This window comes from Dermacentor variabilis, chromosome 8, assembly GCF_050947875.1.
Source record: "Dermacentor variabilis isolate Ectoservices chromosome 8, ASM5094787v1, whole genome shotgun sequence".
In the NCBI taxonomy this organism is placed as follows: Eukaryota; Metazoa; Arthropoda; class Arachnida; order Ixodida; family Ixodidae; genus Dermacentor; species Dermacentor variabilis.
Window position 1 is genome coordinate 148,473,435 of NC_134575.1, and position 23,947 is coordinate 148,497,381.

Here is a 23,947-nt window from a genome sequence, read left to right on the forward strand (position 1 = left end):
TCAGTAATGCCTTATTCTCAAGGCTCAAGTGTTTTGAAACCAAGCATTGTTGTGTTCAGCCTGCTCTTTTTTTTTTGTTGATTTTAGTACCTTGTTACACTTGAAACGCAAGATAAATTTTACCCTGACATATTGTAAGAACGTGGGATCAGCGAGAATGCGGAGCACCACCACCAAGAAATGCACTTTATCAGTCATCAAAGAAAATCGTCTTCTTCGTCTCCACATTTAGTCTAAGAACCTGCACTACTTCAACCTTGTTCCCACTGGCACATACCCGTGGCAAAATAGTTGTCCCAAATATAGCTGTGTCATTTGCTCCCCCTTTAGAAAAGATCATCGTCCTGATGATAGAGGCTTGGAAAGCAGTGATAAAAAGCGGCGCAGTCTTGTCAGTCTTCATAGTACGGCTTCATATGAAGCACGTGAACGACCTCAGGTAAATGCCGTCGGCGCTTTGAACAGTGAGAGCTGTCTGGAACGACTTCGTAGTTGTCACTGATGCGTCGGAGAACTATGTAGGGACCGAAGTATTTGCGCAGGAGCTTTTCAGAGAGCTCATGCTGACAAATAGGTGTCCAGACCCACACTTTGTTGCCAATGTTGTATGTTACGGGTCTGTTCCAAAGATTGTAGCTGCTGACATCACAGTCCTGTTGTTCGTGGATTCGCAGACGTGCAAGCTGCCTCTGCTCGTTGTGTGATCTCTTCAGTAGCCGTCTCATAGTCATCAAATTCATGAGGGAGCAGTGCGTCTAATTTTGTCGCAACCTCACAGCCATAGAGTTTCATATTAGTATAACTAGAGGGAAATCTGGCACTGCGATTGTTCAACCATCATGGGATTGATAGGAAGTACAGGCTACGGATTGGCATTCTTTTGGCTGGCGAACTAGTCTACAAGTTTTGGTTTCGCTCCAAGCGCAATTGCTATAACCTGCAGTGGGACAGTGCAGCAGAAAGCTCTCTGGCTTTGTTCTGTTGCTCGAAGTGGCGATAGCGCACTGGGCCAGCGGCTGGAACAATGTTTGTGTCGTGGTGCGGTGTCGAAGCCCTGACGAGAAAGTGACACCACCGTAAACATTGAAAGAACATGTTTTGACCGTTTGGACCTTGGTTTGTTGTGTGTTAGGTTGGCGCTGTAGCGTTATGTGCTTTATGAAATTTCAGAATAGGAAAAAGAAGGCACTACTGATACAAGACATAGACAGTTGTACTTCTAGTGGCTTGACAATCAAATTTTATTGTGGGCTTCATTATGCATTGCTCATTTATGTGCTCATTGAAATGCGTGTTTTAGGACTTTGAGAACACAAACTTACTTGTGGTAGGAAAGGCCACTGCTTCCTGGCTGTAGTCTGGTGTCGCAAAATGGGTAAGTGCAAAGCAACGCCATAACGCTTTGGAAGCGGTACGTCAACATAAAATAAAATGAAGCATACTCGTAGGAGGCCCCAAGCATCCCTGCTAGCAGTGCAGCAGATGTGCTTAAAAGTACTTGAAGATGTTCAGCAATCGTGACTGCCGACGCAGCCTTTCGATAGAGCGAGAGAGTGCACAATTAAGTGCCTGTCTGAGAGAAAAGTCTCACGTTCGCAGTGAGCAGGCATCGTAGCAGACGACGCTTGTAGCATTCCTCTCAAGGGCGCAGCACTTTCTCACAATACAAAATTTTTATTCCTGTAAATACTTGATGAGTATTTTTATATGAGTACATGCACGGCTGTTATTGCTGTTGTAAAAATAAATCATTATTCTCTGGCGCTAAATCGGGAACAGAATTGCACAGGAATGCACACCCTGGTGTGTGCTGGTGTAAACCATAGTAAACCGTGCTTCAGTCTCAGAGTCATACAAAGTTTATGTAATGTGTTGAGCATTATATAAGACACTGCAGAAATAAAATTCAATTTTATGCAATACTTGAGTATAGCTCCGTTTACTGCGCCTTAATCAAACAAAGCCAATCTAAAGATTGAAGTCAATCCGAAGCCTGTGCTTCCCATCATTCCCATGTAGGTTGAGGCATACTCAGGGAAGCCCCCGTAGACACTAGCACCACATTTCCCTCTAGGGTATTTATTTGGAAACTCTATGCTCACAGCCATATACGAGACTGAAGGGTGTCTCGCAAGTGGTCTCTTGACGAGCCGTGTTGTATGCGAAGGTGACATAAGGTAAACCTCGTATCAGTTCTTATGCTCTAGATCTATGTATATGCTTATCATGTCAGCCAGTGTCCTATTGAGTCGTTCCGTCAGTCTATTGACTCGTTCCGTCAGTTCGTTCCGAACTCTGAAAGAACGATTGCAAAGCTATCGAATTTCACCAGCATTGGGGACATCAGAATCACAATCTCATCACACTGAACACTAAGCACAAGCAGGGACGTGATCTCAGAACAATACTTCATAAACTTGAGTGAAAAACAACTCCTCAAGGGGTTCCAAGAAGAAAATGTAATCAAAGTGGAGAGAATAACAATTAGGAGAAACAGTGAACAAATCTCAACCAAACATGTTATACTTACTTTTGGCACGAGTGTTCTTCCTAGGGTATGTAAAGATCATCAGACCATACATGCCAAACCTTAGTGCTTTAAGGCTCCATGGGTTCAGGCATGCATCAAAATCATGCAGGGGTAAAACGTGCAATGTCTAACCCAAATGATAACCCTGCAAACAACTGCAATTCTGCTCCACATTGCACAAATGGCAAAGGAGATGCAGCTTACTCACGATCTTGTCCTTTCTGGAAGAAACAAAGAAATAATTGCACTCACAGTGATAGTGTTCTCTTTCTAGGAAGCAAGGAAAAAGCTCTCTCAGCTTGCATGAGCCATGCCAGTGTGGCACGGCAGGGGTCAGCACCACGTCAGTTTCAGGGATTTACAGGGGTAAGTCAGTGGCCCCGTAATAACTCCATCTGCCCCCTTGGTGGCACCGGCCAGTGCTGCTCAATCATCATCCAACATAGGTCTACAGACAGCTGTGTCACAAGGCCCAACACTGAATCGAAATCCGAGGTGCGAGACGCATGTCTCCGTGCCTAGATCTCGATTCTCCAGTGTCTCCGAGAAAGCCATGGTGCTCGATCCAAAAACCCTGCGTCACTAACATCAAAAGACCAGCGCTCCCTAGAGCGCACTGAAGACAAACTTCTTGTAACTGCACCAAAAATTGGACAGGTAGCCTGAACACTTACTACCTTGATTAGAGTAGTGATACTTTTATTACATGTCACCTATCACTTTTTAGCTCGTATGCGCATAAGTAAACGGTTTTAATTCCTTTACAGTGGCATTCATCATCCATTGGAATTGTAGAGGCCTAATGCACAGTCTAGGTTACATTAAAGAAATCATAAGTAAGTTCTCACCAGTGGTATTTTCTCTTCAGGAAACAAACCTAGGGCCCAAGAATGATCAAATTCTTAAATGTTCTACCGCTGTCTTGAAGGGACAGGGGACTTTGTAGCCATTTCTCAGGTGAAGTCACTGTAGCTGTGCAGGGTGGCATTCCTACCTGAAAAAGTCAGTTGCCGTCTGCGTCAGCAGGCGTTTGGTGTGTTGCGACACCGCGTACCCGAGCACACGAGGGTTGGACCCTCCCGCGTGTAGCCGTGCGCGGCTTAGCCGTGTCCGGGGAAAGGGGGATCCTGGAGGTTGAGCCGATGCCGGGTGTTCGGACCTTTAAGGCCCCCCGGCGGAGGCAACACACCTCTTTGGCCTCTGCTTCACGTAGACGGCACCCCCGGACTGACCCACCCGGGGGAAATCGGCAGTCGCCTTTTCCTGTCCTCCTCTCCAATCTTCGTCTTTCTCTCTCGCCTTTTTCATCTTTCCTGTCTTCTCATCACTTCTCCTCACTTCCTAGTTTCCCGGCGGCAAGGGTTAACCTTGTGTAGCTAGCCTTGTGTAGTGTAGGTTATGCTGTATTTGGATATAGCAGCGATGTACGGCTGGCGTTGGCAGGGTTTCTCTAGCCGGAACTTCTGTCACGTCCCCCTGTTGGGCTCCATGGTGGGTGGTCGGCATCGCGGCCGAAAACCCAACTGTATCTATGGAAAACGCGTTTCCTAAACTCCCTGATCGCCCTCAGAAACGAGGGCGCACCGAAGAAGTCTTTCAGTTTTTGGAACGGCAAGTCCACAATTTTCCTCGTTTTCACGTGATCCACTCAGAAAAACCAGCTAAACAAGTGCGAACAATCTCACCGTTCCTTGTATCGAAGACTCTTACCGAAGTGTTTGGTCCAGGATATAAGGCTTCGAGGATGGCTAGCGGTGACCTCCTCGTGGAGCTCCGCGATCAGAAGCAATTTGAGAAACTGCCTCAGCTAGTATCATTTGGAGAGGCCCAAGTAGTAGTAACCCCGCACCGCACGATGAATACCTCCCGCGGCGTTGTCTCGAACGGTGATTTGCTGGAGCTCACTGAGGCTGAGCTCTTGGAGGGCTTCAGTGAACAGAATGTTATAAATTTCAAAAGAATTAAAATGAGACGAAATGGCAAAGAAATCCAAACCAAACACTTGATAATCACCTTCGGTTCGAGTGTCCTGCCCGAGTCAATTGAGGCCGGGTACATCAAGCTCCGTGTCAGGCTGTACGTCCTCTTAGATGCTTTAAGTGCCTGGCCACAGTTCACAGAACTGTCGAGGCCGGCTGACATGTGCCAGGTGCAGTGACAATGAACATTCCTCCGAAACGTGCCAGAAAACTCCACATTGTGTCAACTGTGATGGTGAGCATGCCGCATACTCGCGGTCCTGCCCGTCTTGGAAAAGAGAAAAAGAAATTGTGACAATCAAAGTCAAAGAAAACATATCTTTCAAGGAGGCACGTAGGCGGGTGTCATACCTGCCTAAGAGCAGCTTTGCCGATGTGACGCGTCAGGGGGCAGCGACACAACGGCTTCCGGCGGCTGTCCGACCCGCAAGCAGTGAGTCGGCAGTTACGCCACCTGCCCCCGCGGCGGTTGCAGCTAGCGCTGCTCCGTCACCCCAGCAGACGGGGCCATCTACCTCTGGGCAGGTGACCTCGAAGGTCTCGTCGTCCAACGTGCTGAGGCCTTCACGTCAAGCAAAGCGCTCGGAAGAGTGTGTGTCCAGCGCCACCAGCACCTAAGGAGCGGCGAGGATCTCTCGATCACTCCAAAAGAGATAAAACTCCCGTCACGGCGCCTGCAAAGTGCCGGTGAACTAACCTTTCCTTTCCAGAACACACAGTATCCAACTCTATCAAAATGGATACACAAATTATGCAATGGAATGTGAGAGGTCTCATCCACAATCTTGACGACGTAATAGAACTCCTACACAAACTTAATCCAAAGGTACTGTGTGTTCAGGAAACGCACTTAAAAGCTACACAGACAAATTTTCTCCGGTCACACATTATTTTTCGTAAAGATTGTGACGAGGTCAACACCTCATCCGGCGGTGTAGCGATAATTGTCCATAAAACTGTTGCTTGCCAACACTTGCTGCTTCGGACGTCCCTCGAGGCAGTTGCGGTTCGTGCAATACTTTTTAATAAGTTAGTAGCCGTCTGCTCTATCTACATACCTCCATACTATCACATGAGTAAAATTGAATTTCACGAACTCATTGATCAACTTCCAGAGCCATTTCTTATTGTCGGGGACTTTAATGCGCACACACACAGTCTCTGGGGAGATTCCAGGACTGATTCGAGGGGTCGACTGATCGAGTCCTTTCTTGTTACGTCCGGTGTGTGCCTCTTTAATAGGAAAAAACCCACCTACTATAATGCTGCGCATAATTCATACTCCTCCATAGATTTAGCACTTGGATCTTTCATACTTTTCTCTTACTTACAATGAAATGTTATAGAAAATCCATTTGGGAGTGACCACTTTCCGATAACTTTAAACTTACTAACACGACATGACACTCGCCCACAGGTACGTCGCTGGAAACTTGACTCCGCTGATTGGAAGGGTTTTAAGGAATCTACTTACTTATCAGAAGATTTTATATGCAATTTTAGCATGGATAACGCTGTAGCATATTTTACCGCTTTTATTATTGATGCAGCTCAAAAGTTCATTCCACAAACAAATGGTCACTCATCTAAAAAACGAGTTCCTTGGTGGAATGAAGACTGCAGCTATTCGCGAAAAAGACAAAATAAGGTGTGGGGCAGATTGCGCCAATATTCTACGGCGGAAAATTACATTGCATTTAAACACATCAAGTCACAAGGACGGTGCGCAAGACGGCAGGCTAGAAGAGCAAGCTGGGAGAGTTTTCTCTCAGGCATCAATTCCTATACCCAGGAGGCTAAAGTATGGGATGGGCTGAGAAGGCTAAAAGGGCAGCAGATCAACCCATTACCTTTGATTGATGAGCGAGGGAATACCTTGGAAAAGCAAGCCGATGCCCTTGGATTACATTTTGCACGTGTATCAAGTTCCATAAGCTATTCGCAAACATTCATTCAATATAAGCAAATAGCAGAACTTCAGTCAATAAACGGTAAATGCAGACCAAATCTACCATACAACTGTCCTTTTAATATTGCCGAGCTTAGAGCTGCATTGAGCTCGTGCATGAGCTCTGCACCTGGAGTTGACAAACTCATGTATGACATGATTAAAAACCTACACACTGATACACACATGACACTTCTGGCACTTTTTAACTCTGTTTGGGCTGCTGGATACCTCCCATCCTCATGGAAAGAAGCTTTAGTAGTGCCGGTCTTGAAACAAGGCAAGGACCCATCCGACGTTTCAAGTTACCGTCCAATAGCACTGACAAGTTGCTTATGCAAACTGTTCGAGAAAATGATAAATCGTCGTCTTTTACATTTCCTTGAATCGAATAAAATGCTCGACCCTTATCAGTGCGGCTTCAGAGAGGGTAGGTCGACTACTGACCAGCTCGTGCGCATAGAGGCAGGCATTCGCGACACCTTTATCCATAAGCAGTTCTTTCTTTCTGTTTTCCTAGACATGGAAAAGGCATATGACACGACTTGGAGATATGGAATATTGCGAGACCTCTCAGAAATGGGTATTCGAGGGAACATGCTTAATGCAATTGAAAGTTACCTATCAAACCGTACATTTCGAGTTAGGGTGGGCCATCCAAGCCATTTACACAAGCCTCTATCCAAGCCATTTACACAAGAAACCGGCATGCCGCAAGGAGGGGTATTAAGCTGTACCCTTTTTATAATCAAAATGAATTCCTTACGCTTACATATACCGCAGAGCATGTTTTATTCGGTGTACGTAGATGACGTGCAATTGGGTTTCAAGTCATGCAACCTTTCTATATGTGAGCGACATGTCCAGCTTTGCTTGAACAAAGTGTGTAAATGGGCAGAGGAAAATGGCTTTAAACTGAATCCTGTTAAAAGCTCGTGTACTTTTCACGCGAAAAAGAGGCTTATTTGCAGAGCCCAGCCTAGAACTACTACATGGACAGCACATACCGGTTGTCACACAACACAAATTTTTAGGAATCATATTAGATTCAAAACTGACCTTCATTCCACAGTTAAAGCACCTAAAAGAGAAATGTCTAAAAACAATGAACCTTCTTAAACTTTTATCACATAAAACATGGGGCAGCGACAGGAAATGTCTGATGAACGTTTACAAAAGTCTTATACGCACACGCTTAGACTATGGGGCCATAGTATATCAATCTGCTAGTCCAAGCGCCTTGAAGATGCTTGACCCTGTTCACCATTTAGGTATCCGCTTGGCGACCGGTGCCTTCAGGACAAGTCCTGTAGAGAGTCTCTACGTTGAAGCTAATGAGTGGTTGCTTCATCTTCAGAGGTCATACTCTAGTTTCATGTACTTTCTAAACGTGAACGCAAACCGCGACCATCCCTCTTATGTAAGCATAAACGACGTGGCATCTGCACAGCTCTTTAATAATCGACCTGCAGCACGAGAACAATTCTCTCTGCGCATTAGAAAGCTTGCTGAGGAAATGCAAGTTCCAGTTCTTCAGCAAAACCTAATGGTCCTAGCTAAGCCATTGCCGCCATGGCAGTGGAAACCCATAGAATGCGATACATCATTCGTAGAGGTGACGAAACACGCCCCACAGGCACATATTCGAATGCACTTCCTGGAACTTCAGTCGAAGTACTCGTGCATAAAGTTTTACACTGACGCTTCTAAGTCGCATGCCGGAGTGTTTTATGCTGCAATCGGACCATTCTTCTCTGAGTCCAGTGGACTGCATCCGGAAACAAGCATATTCACCGCAGAAGCTTATGCAATTCTATCTGCTGTTAAAGAAATCAAGAAAAGAAAGTTGCACAAAGCCATCATATACACCGACTCTCTAAGCGTCGTAAAAGCCCTAATGTTCCTCCGCAATCATCGAAACCCTGTACTTACTGAGCTTTATTCCGTTATTTGCACATCGTACATGTCTCAGCAGCAAGTCATAGTATGCTAGGTACCTGGACACAGGGGCATTGAGGGTAATATGCTGGCTGACCAAATTGCCACATCAATAGCTTCACAAGATACACATTCCACCACTGCACTACCTGCCTTAGACCTAAAGTCTTTCATCCGAAAGAAACTCAGAAGCCACTGGCAGCACTTATGGGATGCTGAAACAAATAATAAGCTTCACTTGATTAAGCCAAAACTGGGCTATTGGGCCCCCGCAACAAAAACACGACGAACAGAAGTCCTATTCTGTCGTCTCAGAATAGGACACACATATGCCACACACAGTTTCCTGCTAACTGGAAATGAGCCACCATCCTGCGGTAGATGCGGTGAAAGGCTCACCGTCCTCCACGCCCTCCTGGAGTGTCGGGAAGCCGAAACAGAGAGAAAAAAACACTTTCCGCTAGCATACCGGCAGCACATCCCTTTTCATCCTGTAATGTTTCTTGGTACAGAACCGTTGTTTGGCACCAGAGCAGTCCTAAGCTTCTTAAACGATGTTGTCTTACATGTTGTTAGCCCTACGAATTCGTAGCACATCCTCTCTCCAGAGGATGTTGCTGCGATAATTTATTCTTCTACAGCACATGCCTTCAGGCCCTTCCGTTTCAAGGGCTCTCTAAGGCAGTAGTGCGTCTTGCAAACATTTGCCTACATATATATTAAAATATGATCAATTTATCACAATGTATCTCTTGTGTTCTTAGTAGTACTCACTAGTCATTGCCATAATTTTATTACATGTAGCTTTTATGCACTTTACAGAGATCGCTTTTAGGCCCCTTTACAGCTACGTCACGATAACTCGCGGAACTCATCTACCCACTGCAAACTCATCAACACTGACCTGGCGCTCTTTGGCCATAATTGGCCCTTGCACCATAAAACAACAAATTCATCATCATCAAAAGTCAGTTGAATACCTCTTTTGAGGCTTTAACTGTGACCATTCTATCGCATATACCATTACCATTTGTTTATTGTACGTTCCACTCCATACTCATTTTGTTTTTAGACACCTGGAAAATCTAACAGACCAGTTGCCGGAGCCTTTCGTTTTAGTAGGACATTTTAATGCCTATTGTACCCTTTGGGGCAGGGATAAAACTGACCAAAGAAGGCACTTTATTGAAGCTTCTGTCTAATAACATTTGTCTTTTAAACTTGGGTGTACCAACCTATTCCTTGCCTGCCTGCATTTAGCATTTTGCTCGCAATATGTTTTTGCTGGATTTAAATAAGAAATCCTGGACATCTCGTATGGCACGATCATTTATCTGCTATCATCAAACTCTCATCATCACTACCCATTGTAGATTGTAAACTATGTCGCTGGAGAATGCATCTTGCTGACTGCCCGCTTTTTGTGGAACATGCAAAACTCAAACAAGTCTTTTCAAGTGAGCTGAGCGTTGACGAAATGAATTAAAAGTTCACTGTGGTTTTGATTTCAGCAGCAGAAAAGCAATATCTCAAGCATCCAGCCTTGTGCGCAAAAAACTTAATCACACCTGAGTGCACACAAGCTAAAAAACAACAAAATAGGGCCTGGGGAATCTTGCAAAGGTACCCAACCTATACAAACCTCCTCGGCTTCAAACAGTCCAAAGCCAAAGCACTATTTATATGAAGGTAGGCAGAAAAATCATCATGAAAGAAATACATATCACCAATGAACAGTAGTCATATATAAATGAATGTGGGAATAGATTAAGTTTAGAGGAGATTACTCATCGTACACAATATTGTTACAAGTCCAGGCACACAAACAGCACTACAAGAACAGGCTGACATACTTGGCAAACACTTCTATAATGTCTCCAGCTCAGTAAAGTAATTATTCAAAGGAATTCTTAAACTATAAGCAGTCTGCTAATAAACAAGCTGCCTACTACTGGTGCATCAAGCGAGCTGTATGATACACTGCAGGAATTAGTCTTTTCTGCAGGTAAAAAACAGTGGTACGTCACGACTGTGTTCACTACTCCATGCTGGCACACCTAACCCAAACATCCGTAGAGGCTCTCCTTGAATTATTCAGCATAATCTAGGATAATGCCGTAAGATTGGAAAAAAGCAATAGTAGTTCAATTTCTAAAAACTGGTAAATACCCAGCATCCACAAGCACCTACAGACCCATTGTCTTGAAAAGCTGTCTGGCAAAATCATATGAAAGCATTATTAACATAAGCCTCTCATTTATTTTAGAATAGAAAAACTCGATAGACGCTCACCAGTGCGGATATAGAAAGGGTTGTTCGACCACTGACCATCTTGTAAATTCGATCTGCATTTTTACACAGGCAACACTGTCTTGCAGTTTGTTTCTATAGAAAAAGCCTATGATACCACACAGAGATATGGAATTTTAAGAGACCTGGCAGACGTCGGGATCCGTGGTAAAATGCTGAACTGCCTGATTTCACGTCTAGTAGAATGTTTCAGTACATCTTGGCACAGTGCTGTCACATACATTTGCACAAGAAAATGGTCTTATGCAAGGCTGTGTTATCAGCATGACACTTTTCATAGTAAAAGTGAACTTTATTTGTAAGGTTATACCGTCATCTGTTATGTATTATGTCAGCAAGTGGCTTGCAGCATGTCAGTGTTATCAACCTGTGAGAGGCAGCTTCAAATCACAATAAATAAACTTAGACAATGGGCTAACAAAAATGGCTTCTACTTCTCCACCCAGAAAACAGTTACTGTTTTGTTTTCTGAGGGCTACACTGCAACCAAGTTCTGAAGTTCAATGAGACCACGCTGCCGGTCGAACAATATTATAAATCTTTAGGAGTAACCTTTGACACCAAACTAAACTTGCTGGGCCACATAAAAATCACAAAAATTAAGGCTAATAAAGCATTGAATACTCTCGAAGTGTTGCCTCATAAGCACTGGAGTTCCAACCAAACATGCCTCTTACATATTTACTGGTCTGTTGTGCATAGCCTTATGGACTACGGTTGCATAGTTTACATCTCAGGCACGCAGTCTTACATTCGATGGCTTGATCCAGTACATGATATTGGACTGCAAAACTTGCAAGTGGTGCTTACAGAACATCACCTGTCCAAAGTTTGTACATTGACTGTAATGAGCCTCCCTTACAGGAGTGTTGCTCTTTTTTCTGCTCACAGTACGCACCACTTTGATGGAACTCGGAGGGACAGAAAAAGGTGTTCTATTTATCCAAAGTTTAATTTAAGCAAAAAACAAAAATTGCCAACAATCGTTTTATTCTCAAGATGTCCAAGTGTTTTACAATCACTGTGGTATACTAAAAGGCCCTGCTTCTAACATAGTTTCTTTTTGCACAAAGTTATGTATACATGCACAGAAGTATTCGCTATAATTCTGCACAGTCCTTGGATTCAAAATAGCGCTTCAGACTTTCAACTACATCTCGTCCGAAACAGTCATGCACACCGAAATGGTAACACTATATGCATTTTTGTTAATAGAATTATGGCCTTCGCTACAAACTCACCAACAATATTTTCAACTGTCCCCTCAAAGCAGGTCCCCGCAGGGGCATCTGCGTGAGCAGGAGTTTGGTGCATTGCAACACCACGTACCCGAGCACATGAAGGCTGGACCCTCCCGCGTTTAACTGTGCGTGGCTTAGCCGTGTCCAGGGAAAAGGGGATCCTGGGGGTCGAGTCGATGCTGAGTGTAAGAACCTCTAAGGCCCCTCAACGGAGGCAACACACCCCTTTGGCCTCAGCTTCACGTAGATGGCACCCCCGAACTGACCCACCTGGGGGAAATCAGTAGTTTTGTCCTGTCTGTTTCTCCCTCGAACCTTCATCTTTTTCTCACTTTCCATCTTTCCTGTCTTCTCCTGGCTTTCCCTTCCAATTTTTCCAGGCAGCAAGGGTTAACCTTGTGAATAGCCAACCTAGGTTATTTCGTGTTTGGTTATAGTGATAACGTACAGCTGGCGTTTGCAGAACCTGTGTTTACAGTCCCTGTAGCGTCCCTTTGTAGGGCTCCACAGTGGGTGGCTGCCGTTATTGCCGAAAGCTACACATTCCTCTATGGCTAGTTCCTTCCTCCCACTCCCTGATCGCCCTCAGAAAAGAGGGCATACTGAAGATGTATTCCAGTATTTTGGATGTCAAAGACCCAACTTCCCACGATTCTACGTCAGTCACTCTGCAAAATCAGATAAACAAGTATGAACCACCTCCCCATTTCTAGTTTCCAAGTCTCCAACTGAGGCTCTTGGACCACGCTACAAGGCATCAAGGATGGCAAGTGGTGATCTCCTCTTGGAGCTCCATGATCAGAAACAATACGAAAATTTGCCCAGTCTAGTGTCATTAGGGGACGTTCAAGTGACAGTAACCCCGCACCGCATTATGAACACGACCAGCAGCGTTGTCTCGGACGATTATTTGCTCGAGCTGACAGAGGCTCGGCTGTTGAAGGGCTTCAGCAGTAGGAATGTTGTCAATGTCAAAAGAATGAAGATGAGGTGGGATAGCAAAGAAATCCAGACCAAGCACCTAATATCTTCGGTTCAAGCGTCCTGCACAAGTCCATCGAGGCCGGGTACATCAAGCTTTGTGTTAGACCATACGTGCCAAATCCCCTGAGATGTTCAAATGCCAGCGTTTTGGCCACAGTTCGCAGGGCTGCCAAGGGCACCAAACTTGTGCGAAATGCAGTGCCCTTGAACACACCTCTGAATCTTGCGAGAACTCTCTAAACCATGTAAACTGCAGTGGGGAGCACGCCGCATACTCATGGTTGTGTCTATCCTGGAAAAAAGAAAAGGAAATTGTAACAATTAAAGTAAAGGAAAACATCAGTTTCAAGGAGGCACGCAGGCAGCTATCCTACCTGCCCAAGAACACTTATGCTGATGCGATGCGTCAGGGGGCAGCGACACAACAGCTTCCAGGGGCTGTCCGGCCCACACGCAGTGAGCCGGGGGTGACGCTATCTGCCCCCCTCCCCCCCCCCGGCAGCTGCAGCTAGCGCTGCTCTGCCAATTCAGTAGAAGGGGTCGTCGACCTCTGGGCTGGTGGCTTCCAAGAGTCTCGTCCCTCGGGACAAGGCCTCCATCATGAATAAACCACTCGCAAGAGCGGGTGTCTATCGCCCCTCAACAGGCGGACACATCTCCCAGCCAGATGGTGCCGCCACTGCCTAAGGAGCGGCGAGAATCTCTCTACCGTTCCCTCCCCCCCCCCCCCAAAAAAAGGAAACATCGCATTACAGGGCCTGTAAAGGGCTCTGTAAACTGTCTTTTCTTCAACACTGCACAAAAAACTGCATTCAACATGGATACGCAAATATGTATTGCACTGGAATGTCAGAGGTCTCCTCCACAACCTCGATGACATCAAAGAACTCCTACATAAGTATAATCCAAAGGCGCTGTGTGTTCAAGAGACACGTTTTAAGCCCATGCAACTAAATTTCCTCCGACAATATTCTATATTTCGTAAAGACCGCGATGACACTATCGTGTTACCCGTTGGTGTGGCTATCATTGACAAAGGTGTTGCCTGCCGGGAATTAAAACGTCGTACGACCCTAGAGGCAGTTGCTGTCTGTAGGGTGTGGTTTGACAAGCTAGTAATTATCAGCTTTGTATACAACCCTCCTAATTATCAATTTACTAAAACCGAACATCAAAACTACATACATGAACTTGCGGTGCCATACATAGTCATCGGAGATTTAAATGCACATAACACTTTGTGGGGAGACTCGTTGCGATGCGAGAGGTTGCCTAATTGAAAACTTTCTTTTTTCCTCTGAAGCATGTATACTTAATAAAAAAGAGCCAACATACCACAGCGTGGCACATAACACGTACTCCTCCATAGATTTAAGTATTTGTCGAGTACACTAATGCCGTACCTGGAGGGGTCCGTTCTCAAGAACCCCTTTGGGAGCGACCACGTGCCAGTAATGTTAAACTTAACAAACCAAGCTGGTATGCTTGCCACACCGGTGGAAGGTTGAATCAGCTAACTGGGAACTTTTCCGAGAGCTAACATGTATAATCCGAGATGATATTGTCTCTTTTAATATAGACGTTGCTGTGGCATATATAACAGCCTTTATAATTGAGGCTGCCACAAAATGCATCCGTTAAACTAATGGACTGTCGAATAAGCATCATATCATATGGTGGAATGAAGAGCGTAAAAAAGCACAGAAAAGCCAAAACAAAGCTTGGAGACGACTTTGCCAATTTTCAACCACTGAAAACTTGATTAGCTTTAAGCAAATAAAGGCTCAGGGCAGAAGAACACGTCTATGTGCGAAAAGGGACAGTTGGGAGAAGTAAATCATCGGTATAACTTTTTACACGGACAAAACGTAGGTCTGGAATAAGGTAACTAAATTAACAGGCCGGCGGACACATCCTCTACCTTTAGTAAATAGCCAAGGTGATAGCCTGGAAGATCAGGCGGATTGTCTAGTCAAACACTTTGAATACTATGTATCAAGGGCATCACACTATACAGAAACTTTGCTGAGGTACAAAGAACATAAACAGAGGCAGCCCCTTAGCCACAAAGGTTCTAGTGAGGATTAGAATCGCCCATTTAGCTTAGCTGAACTTAAGACATCTCTCACTTGTTGCAACAACTCGGCGCTGGATGGCGATCACATTATGTATGAAATGATTAGATACATACATCGTGAAGCACTGAAAAGGCTCCTGTCTCTCTTCAATGCCATGTGGGCGACGGGGTATATTTCGTCCTCGTGGAAAGAAGCCATAGTCATCCCAATACTTAAACAAGACAAAGACCCATCCTTACCCAGCATCTACAGGCCAATAGCACTAATAAGCTGTCTTTGCAAACAGTATGAAAAAATGATAAACTGGCGCTTAATCTGTTTCCTAGAAGATAGCAAAATACTACACCTGTTCCAGTGTGGGTTTCGAGAAGGTAGGTCGACAATAGGCCACCTTGTTTGTATTGAGGCAAACATCAGAGATCCATTTATACATTAGCAGTTTTCACTTTCGGTATTTCTAGATTTAGAAAAAGCATACGATACGACATGGCGCTTCGGGATTTTGCGAGATCTTTCTGCAACGGGGGTCTGTGGAAATATGTTAAACACAGTCAAAAGCTACCTGTCCAACCGCAGATTTCGTGTAAGTGTGGGCAATGCTTTATCTAGGACATTCACCCAGGAGACTGGCATGCTGCAGGGGGGTGTGCTTAGTTGCACACTGTTTATTGTAAAAATGAACTCTCTGTATACAGTCATTCCACACGCAATGTTTTACTCTGTATATGTCGATGATGTGCAGATAGGTTTCAAATCATGTAACATTGCGATCTGCGAATGACAGGTGCAGCTTGAATTAAACAAATGATCTAAATGGGTTAAATAAATGCCTAGAAAAGCATCTGTAGACTCTTTTCAAACAAAAGAGGCATGACACCAGTACCAAAACTCACCGTCAATTGAGAGGAACTACCTGTGAGCAGTGAACACTAATTCCTCGGAATCATTCTAGACACTAAGCTGTGGGGATGCGCGACTCTCACGCCTCCCCTGATATGTTGTTTTTCCCGCAAAGCTTCCGTCTGCTGCAGTGCGGCTTCGCCGCGTGGCCTGGCGCCCTCGGTGGTCGGAGTGGTTGAAGTGCAGTGCGAGAGATGGCGCGAGTGTTGCGCTGCTAACGCCGCCTCACGGCAGGGTTACTTGGGGGCGCAGGGGAGAACACGCTCGCTCTTGGGTTGCGGGCTGGCAAGCGCCGCAGACGTCCCGCGCAGGCGCCGATCCATGCCTCTGCAAGACCGTCTCGCGTGGCCGCCTTCGAACACGCCACCGTTCATGTGACCGTACACACAAACGACCAGGCGTTGGAATCCAGCATGGCGCAAACGTATTCGCTTGTTATCCGGTCGCGGTGAGTCGGACTTCTAGATTTGTTGCGCGCCCATCGGCATGTTTTGTGGATAGCAACTCGGCTAGCAGGGATTGATCTATGAAAGGTGCAATAAATGCCCTTGTGATTGTTTGCACTACTGTGTTGTCGTTCCTTTGTCCCAAGAGCATGGGTGTGAGAATCCCACGAAGCTTACCTTCATTCCCCGACTTAAACATCTGAAGGCAAAATGTCTGAAGGCTAACATTTTAAAAATTCTGCCGCGCACAACATGGGGTAGTGATGGAAAATGTCTCCTGAACTTGTACAGCCTCCTCTTGACTATGGTGCTATAATCTATCATTCTGCAACACCAAGTGCACTAAAAATCCTTGACCCTGTGCATCACCTATGTATCCGCCTAGCGATCGGGGCTTTCAAGACAAGCCCTGTAGAAAGTCTCTATGTAGAATCTAATGAGTGGTCACTCCATCTACAGAGGACATATTCCAGTTTCACATATTATCTGAAAGAAAACTCGAATCCTGAACATCCTTGTTACACAAATGTAAACGATATGTCCTGTGCCATACTTTTCAATAATCGGTCCCCAGCCAGGGAGCCCGTCTCGTTGCGTGTAAGGAATCTTGATGAAGAAATCTATATCCCACTTATAGAACCCCATTTAATGCCTCCAGTGAAGCTGTCACCGCAGTGGCAGTGGCAGCTCGTGGAATGTGACATGTCGTTTATTGAAGTCAGTAAGCATGCTCCTGAGATGCGCATTCGAATGCACTTCCTTGAACTTCGTTCAAAGTACTGCTGTGCGGAGTTTTACACCGATGCATCTAAGTCACAAGCCGGCGTTTCTTATGCAGCAGTCAGTCCGTCCTTTTTGAACTCTGGTGTTCTGCATGCGCAAACAAGTATCTTTACGGCTGAAGCCTATGCACTATTATCGGCTGTATTAACGCTGAAACCTCGAATAAACTTCATTTAATTAGGCCAAAGTGAAGCACGTCCCCATTAATAATAAAATCATGAGGAACCGATGTCCAGTTCTTTCAACTTAGAATAGGGCACATATATGGTACCCACAACTTCTTGCTGACTAGTGATGAAGCTCCTACATGTGGCAGATGTGGTGAAAGACTGATGGTCCTGCACATCCTTGTGGAGTGTAGGGAAACAGAAAGCAAGAGGAGAAAGCACTTTTCTTTGGCATGTCGACAGCATATCTCATTAAATCCAGCACAGTTTCTTGGCACGAACCCATTATTCAACCGCAAATCAGTTTTAAGTTTTTAAATGACACTTTTACATTGGACATCTTCAGACCAAATGTTTCATAGTCCAGCTTCTTAACAGAGGCTACTGCTGCGTTCATTACATTTAAGATACCACACATCTCCAGACCCTAGCACTCAAGGGCCCTGTGGAGGCATCAGTGCTATGTTCACCTGCACGCTCCATTACACTATCCCTATGTAACAAAACATTTAGTGTCATAGTTCACATCTCTGGTCATTGTTTTAATACTTACATATTTTACTCAATCTACAGCAACTGATTTTAGGCCTATTTACAGCCATGCCACATCCACCATTCAAAGTACATTTCTCCATTTCATAAAGAATTCACTGAAAACCCGTCATCATGTGTATGGTGCTCTTTGGCCATATCTGGCCCTTGTGCCATAAAACCCTATACATAATCTCTTTAAAGCAGGTATCTCCATGGAGCCACCTATTGCATGGAAATCAGTGTGCGCACACTGTAGCCTGAGCTCATGCCTCCCGGGCATGGATACATCCGCATCTATGGAGCCCGTACCTTTACAATACAATGCCATACTACAACACCACAGATTGAACAGACGACAATACCCACCTCCACACAAGACCCTCTCACGTGAAGACGCCATAACTGGGCGACAATTACAAACCAATACATACCCCCATTTAAGCAGACTACACGCAATACACCCTACGCTATACTCATACAAATGTTCCCTTTGTAACGACTACGCCTCCCTATATCACACCACATGGGCATGCCCCAACGTGAAGGCAGCCCCACAAATACCCAACCCCACACCCGAGCAGTGGGAGGTCATGCTGACTAGATCGGGCCCTCGTAACTAGCATCAACTGGTGCAGTGGGCCTGGCAGACAGCAAGAGCCGCAGGAGCCCTTGACTAAGAACGCCTCCCGCACAGGCAGAAAGACACCTGCTTGCCCTTTCTCTTTTTAAATTTTTTTATTAGTGTTTTTCTTCCTCCTCCTATTCCTGGCTCTGAGAACGAAGCAGCAGTGACAGGTAGCCGGTAAGGTCTTACCGATTCTATTACTCTTCTTCCTCCGTAATCATTACTTGCGTAGTGAATTCCTCGTGATAGTAACACCGTTGCAACTTCAGCATCTCCAGTGCACATTATTTTTCCCACAATTACCAGATGGCGTAGATTTCCTCCACTCTATGTAGCATCACCATTTGACATGTCTCTCAGACTTTTCATGTTTCAAAGGCCGATAATGGTGGTCGTTTTGGTAAAAGTTCCACTTAACCGGAGTTCACAAAACGATTGGTCCTGTTTAACTGTAGTTTAACATTGCATCTATGGGCAACCAACCAAAGCTGATACCATATTCTCTTTAAGAGAGCTTTGTTTATTCAAGGTCCACTGTATTGAAGATTCAGTCATCAGCACAATGCATATGCTACAACATCATCACAAAATGCAACTCGCTTACACTATACTAATAAACCGAACATGATTAAGCCACTTGTCCTAAGATATGAGGAATGCTGTCAGGATTGGCATTCCTGATGCAGTTCTCCATGTGGCTAAAGAGTCATAACAATTGCCCTCATGGTACGAATTTGCACATTTATGTGATTGGACATTGACGCATCTAAAGAAAAGAGGCATTCCGCAAGAACACATGATACAGGGTTTCCTCACTCTTCAGAACAATTATAAAAATCACAAAGGATTTTACACGAATGCTTCTACAACCCGAGAACATGTGAGTGGGGGGGCCATAACGAAAAGCTGGGAAACAGGTATTTGAATACCACAGTATGCCTCTGTCTTCACCACTGAAGGTCAACACTCTCGGTTGGCACTGCAAAAGGTGATGAAATAAAGTTGTTGCATGCTGTGCCCAACTTAGTTGGGCACAGCATGCAACAACTTTACAACTGCAACTTGGTACCCGGCTTTATGGACTGTAGTTAAAAAAGTTGTCACTGACAAGCACACAAATGCGGTCATATACACTGATTCGTTAAGTACATTAAAGGCTCTGCATCTGAAAGCCAAGTGTGAACTTCTAACAAATACGGGAGGTCAATTCACTTCTGCAGGGTCCCAAGCCCTGTTGTGATGCTGGGTGATGAAGCAGAAGATAGATGCACATCTATGGCAACGTACGAAGGCATAACAAACAGGACACTCCCATACAAAGATAGTATACGAATGATTCGGAAGGCCTTGACTTTACAATGGATGGAACTCTTGCTCAAACAACTAACTAAACCTGTGCTTAGCAAGTGGAAGTCATGAAATCACCAGGAACGGTTTAATTGAAGTAGTCCTATGCCAACAGTGCCTTGGGCACACACACCTCACACACACTTTCTTTTACTTAGAAAAGAAAACCCACCAACATGCGAGAAATGAAATGAAACACAGACGAAAACTTTTGCATAAGTTATACCCCTGTCAAGTAGGCAAATTAAAGTGCACTTACGGGAAGTGCGCTTCGGGACCTTGAGTGTGTGGGGTTCTCACCCGTGCTCTTGGGGCAAAGGAACGACAACACAGTAGTGCAAACAATAACAAGGGCATTTATTGCACCTTTCAATGGCGCGCGACAAATCTAGAAAGTCTGACTCACCGCGATCGGATAACGAGCGAATATGTTTGCCCCATGCTGTACACCAACGCCTGGTCGTTCGTGCGTATGGTCACGTGAATGGTGGCACGTTCTAATGAGGCCTCGCGAGACGGTCTCACAGAAGCATGGATCGACGCACGTGCAGAACGTCCACACCGCTTGCCGACCCCCTACCAAAGAGGAAGAGCTTTCTCCATTCCGCGCCCAAGTAACGCCGCTGTTAGGTGGCATTAGCACAGCCACACTCGCGCCATTTCTCGCGATGCGCTTCAACCACACAGACTGCCGCGGGCATCAAGCCACGCGGCGAAGCCGGATTACAGGAGACAGGAGCTATACGGGGAAACAACATATCGGGGGACTTGTGAGAGTCACGCATCCCCCCAACCTTAAATCACTACATATTCCGGTGAAACGTGTCACACGGTCTAACACCAACACATGCTTCACGAACAAGGTAGTACATGCAACAGTGGCCGCACCGAGGAAATGTCCACACGTTGTCCATAACATGCGAGCCGACATTGTCCTTCGGTACACCGCTGGCGTCCACTGGTTACAGCAGCAGCTCTGCAGACTCGACGGCACGATTTCAGGCCAGGAGTCCAGAAACGGTGATGCAGTAGTCGCTACGAGCAAGCATCACTCGCGCCGACGCGCCCTGCTGGCGAGAGCTGCAGTAGCTGTTGGTGACCGCCGGCTCTTTTCTCTGCCGCCGAGGGTTGCGAGCTGGATACAAGCGGCCGCCGATGTTGCTGCGCTGAACTGGCCACAGCATCACCATTGCCCAGGGTGGCTTGATCGTAGTCCGGGGCAGCAGCACAGACGATGTGCAGGTGACGGCAAATCAGGGGTGACTCCACTCACGCTGTGCATACTCAACGCACTTGGCAAACACTAAGGTAGTGCAAGGGAGAGGAATTCTGCATGCGCATCACCAACGTGGTACGGTGTTCAACTCGGCTAGCAAAGGTCAGGCGGCTACTGAGATGCTAAGTTCACGTGAACGAAGCTCGCTTCCTTGAGTCGAACAAGTAATCTCAATTCGTGCAAGGCTAACTAGGATGAGGGAAGCAAAGTGCAACACCTCAACGCCATGGTCCACCAGGTTGTGTCCCTCCACGTGCGACAGGCAGCTTCGTAAAGCCTTAGGCCTAAAGGATCGCTACCCTGACAACAACCAGCATCCAAAAAACAACACCCAAAATGGGCACAAAACAGGCAGCCACGTGGAGACGTCAGCTCTGTTAGGTGGTCCTACCCCGCTCGGTGCACACAGCATCCGAGTTGATGGCACCCACTGTCCCAGACGGTGTCGGAGCGCCCGGTGCCAGGCCGCAATACCAGTCAGCCCGTAGCGGCACCCGTGGCCCACGGCCACCCGGCTCCCAGAGCCGCGACTTCATCAGAGTCAAAGAGACAGAAGAAGCTATTTGCATAAGAAATTCGGACCACCCACAAGGCTTCTGTACTCACTCGCTTCAGGCTTGCCAATGCTCCGCGGGCGCTAAGCCTCGCTCTCCCAGGATGTAGACCACGTGGCTTTCATACCAACAAATGTAATTAAAAAAAAACAGTTTCAAAAAGGCTTAGCATGTTGAAAAGTTCAAACACACTACAGCCATCGTCGCCTCGCTCAAGAAAGCACGCTGCCGACGCTAGCAATCAAAATCCACGCGAGCCCTACGCTTCAGTTCAAAAAAAAGGTCTCGAACAAAGCAAAATTGTTAAAATATCGTCCGATGCCCCAAGAGGTCCATGTTTGGCAGCCAGATGTGGGGTTCTCACTCATGCTCTTGGGACAAAGGAACGACAACACAGTAGTGGAAACAATCACAAGGGCCTTTATTGCACCTTTCATAGACCTGCCAGCCGAGTTGCTATCCACAAAACATGACGATGGGCGCGCGACAAATCTGGGAAGTCCGACTTACTGCAACCGTATAACGAGCGAATATGTTCGCCTCATGCTGGACACCAACGCCTGGTCGTTTGCGCGTTCGAACGAGGTTTTGCGAGACGGTCTCACAGAAGCACAGATCGGCGCACACGCAGAACGTCCGCGCCGCTTGCAGACTTCCAACCGAAGAGGAAGAGCCTTCTCCTTTTTGCGCCCAAGTAACCACGCTGTTAGGTGGCATTAGCACAGCCACACTCGCGCCATCTCTCGCGAAGCGCTTCAACCACACTGACTGCCGCAGGCATCGAGCCTCGCGGCGAAGCCGGATTACAGGAGACGGGAGCTATAGGGGAAAACAATATATCAGAGGGCGCGTGAGAGTCGTGCATCCCCACAAGTGACATTTTAGGCTAAGCGTTGCTGAACAGGAAAACAGAGCACATGCGCAAAGAAAAATTGGTGACAGAATAAGAGCACGTTTTTTGAAGAGGTAGATTAAAAAGAAAAAAAAAACCTTCTAAAATGGGATTGTTTTACGCTGTATTACGAATAAAAACAATCTATTTTTGCTCAACAAGAAATGAAATGATTTTTTTATAATGAGAGTTGCGAGTCAATGCCGGCCAAGACGAATGCCTAACCAATCCAGAACTGGTGGCATGTGACAAGGCAGCATTTGATCCTGATAGAACAGAATATGAGCGAGTTCTGTTCTGATTTTGTTAAAAGCTGTTTAACAACTAAAATGAACTTCTGTTTAATGCATTACATTTTGTACCATTGAAACCGCTGGCAGAGAAGCTACACACTCAGCCAGCAAAATGTGTTCCATGTATGCACTCCAACCGGGGTGCACTCTTCTGCAAGTGGCACTCCAATTGCGACGTTTAGATGGCAATGTGCACTTAACTTGCCCGCTTGACAGGGGTATTATATCAACTACACATACCTTTACACCCTGCTTTAATTTTGGGAGACAATCCGCTGGTGCTGCTGACTGACATGAAGACATTTGTTAAGGCATTAAATAGCGCATAAATTTAACTATCATCTTCAACATGCTCTCGTGGCCTCGCTCCTCATGGGCACTAGTTCATCTTTACTTTGTGAATGCTTCATCGAGAAGAGCAGTTCGTCGACTTACACAGCGGAATTGCATCGGCATTGCAGTGCTAACTCCCCCACAGGTGCGTCTGCATCGGCAGGCATTTGGTGTGTTGCGACACCATGGACCTTAGCACATGAATGTTGGCCCCTCCCGCATTTAACCATGCATGGCTTGGCTGCGGGGAAAAAAGGGATCCTAGGGGTTGAGCCAATGCTGAGTGCTTAGATCTTTTAAGCCCCTCGGTTCAGGCAACACACCCCTTTGGCTTTGGCTTCTCGTAGACGGCACCCCTGGACTGACCCACCCAGGGGAAATCGGTAGTTGCCTTTTACTATCCTCCTCTCCAACCATTGTGTTTCACTTTCAGTCTTTCCTTTTTTTTTCCATTTCTTTTTACTTCCGATCTTCCGGTCAGCAGGGGTTAACCTTGTGTGAGTAGCCAACCTAGGTTATGTCATATTCGGTTATAGCGGTAAAGTACAGCTGGCATTTGCAGGGCCTGTTGTTTTTACAGGCTCTGCTGTGTCCCCGTGTAGGGCTCTATGGGTGGTGGCTGGCGTTACTGTTGAAAAGTACATGTTCACCATGGCTAGTTTTTCCCCCTCACTCCCTTATTGCCCTCAGAAAAGATGCCACGCCGAAGTCTTCCAGTGTTTTTCGTCGTCAAAAAGCAATCTTTCACCAATTCCATATCAATCACTCTGAAAAACCAGTCAAATAAGT

General features: G+C 46.0%; 1 protein-coding gene across 2 annotated transcripts in view; it reads left to right on the forward strand.

Annotated features, from left to right (window-relative positions):
• LOC142590663 (uncharacterized) overlaps positions 1–23,947 on the forward strand; it is a 110,727-nt gene that overhangs the window by 53,703 nt on the left and 33,077 nt on the right. The window lies entirely within an intron of this gene.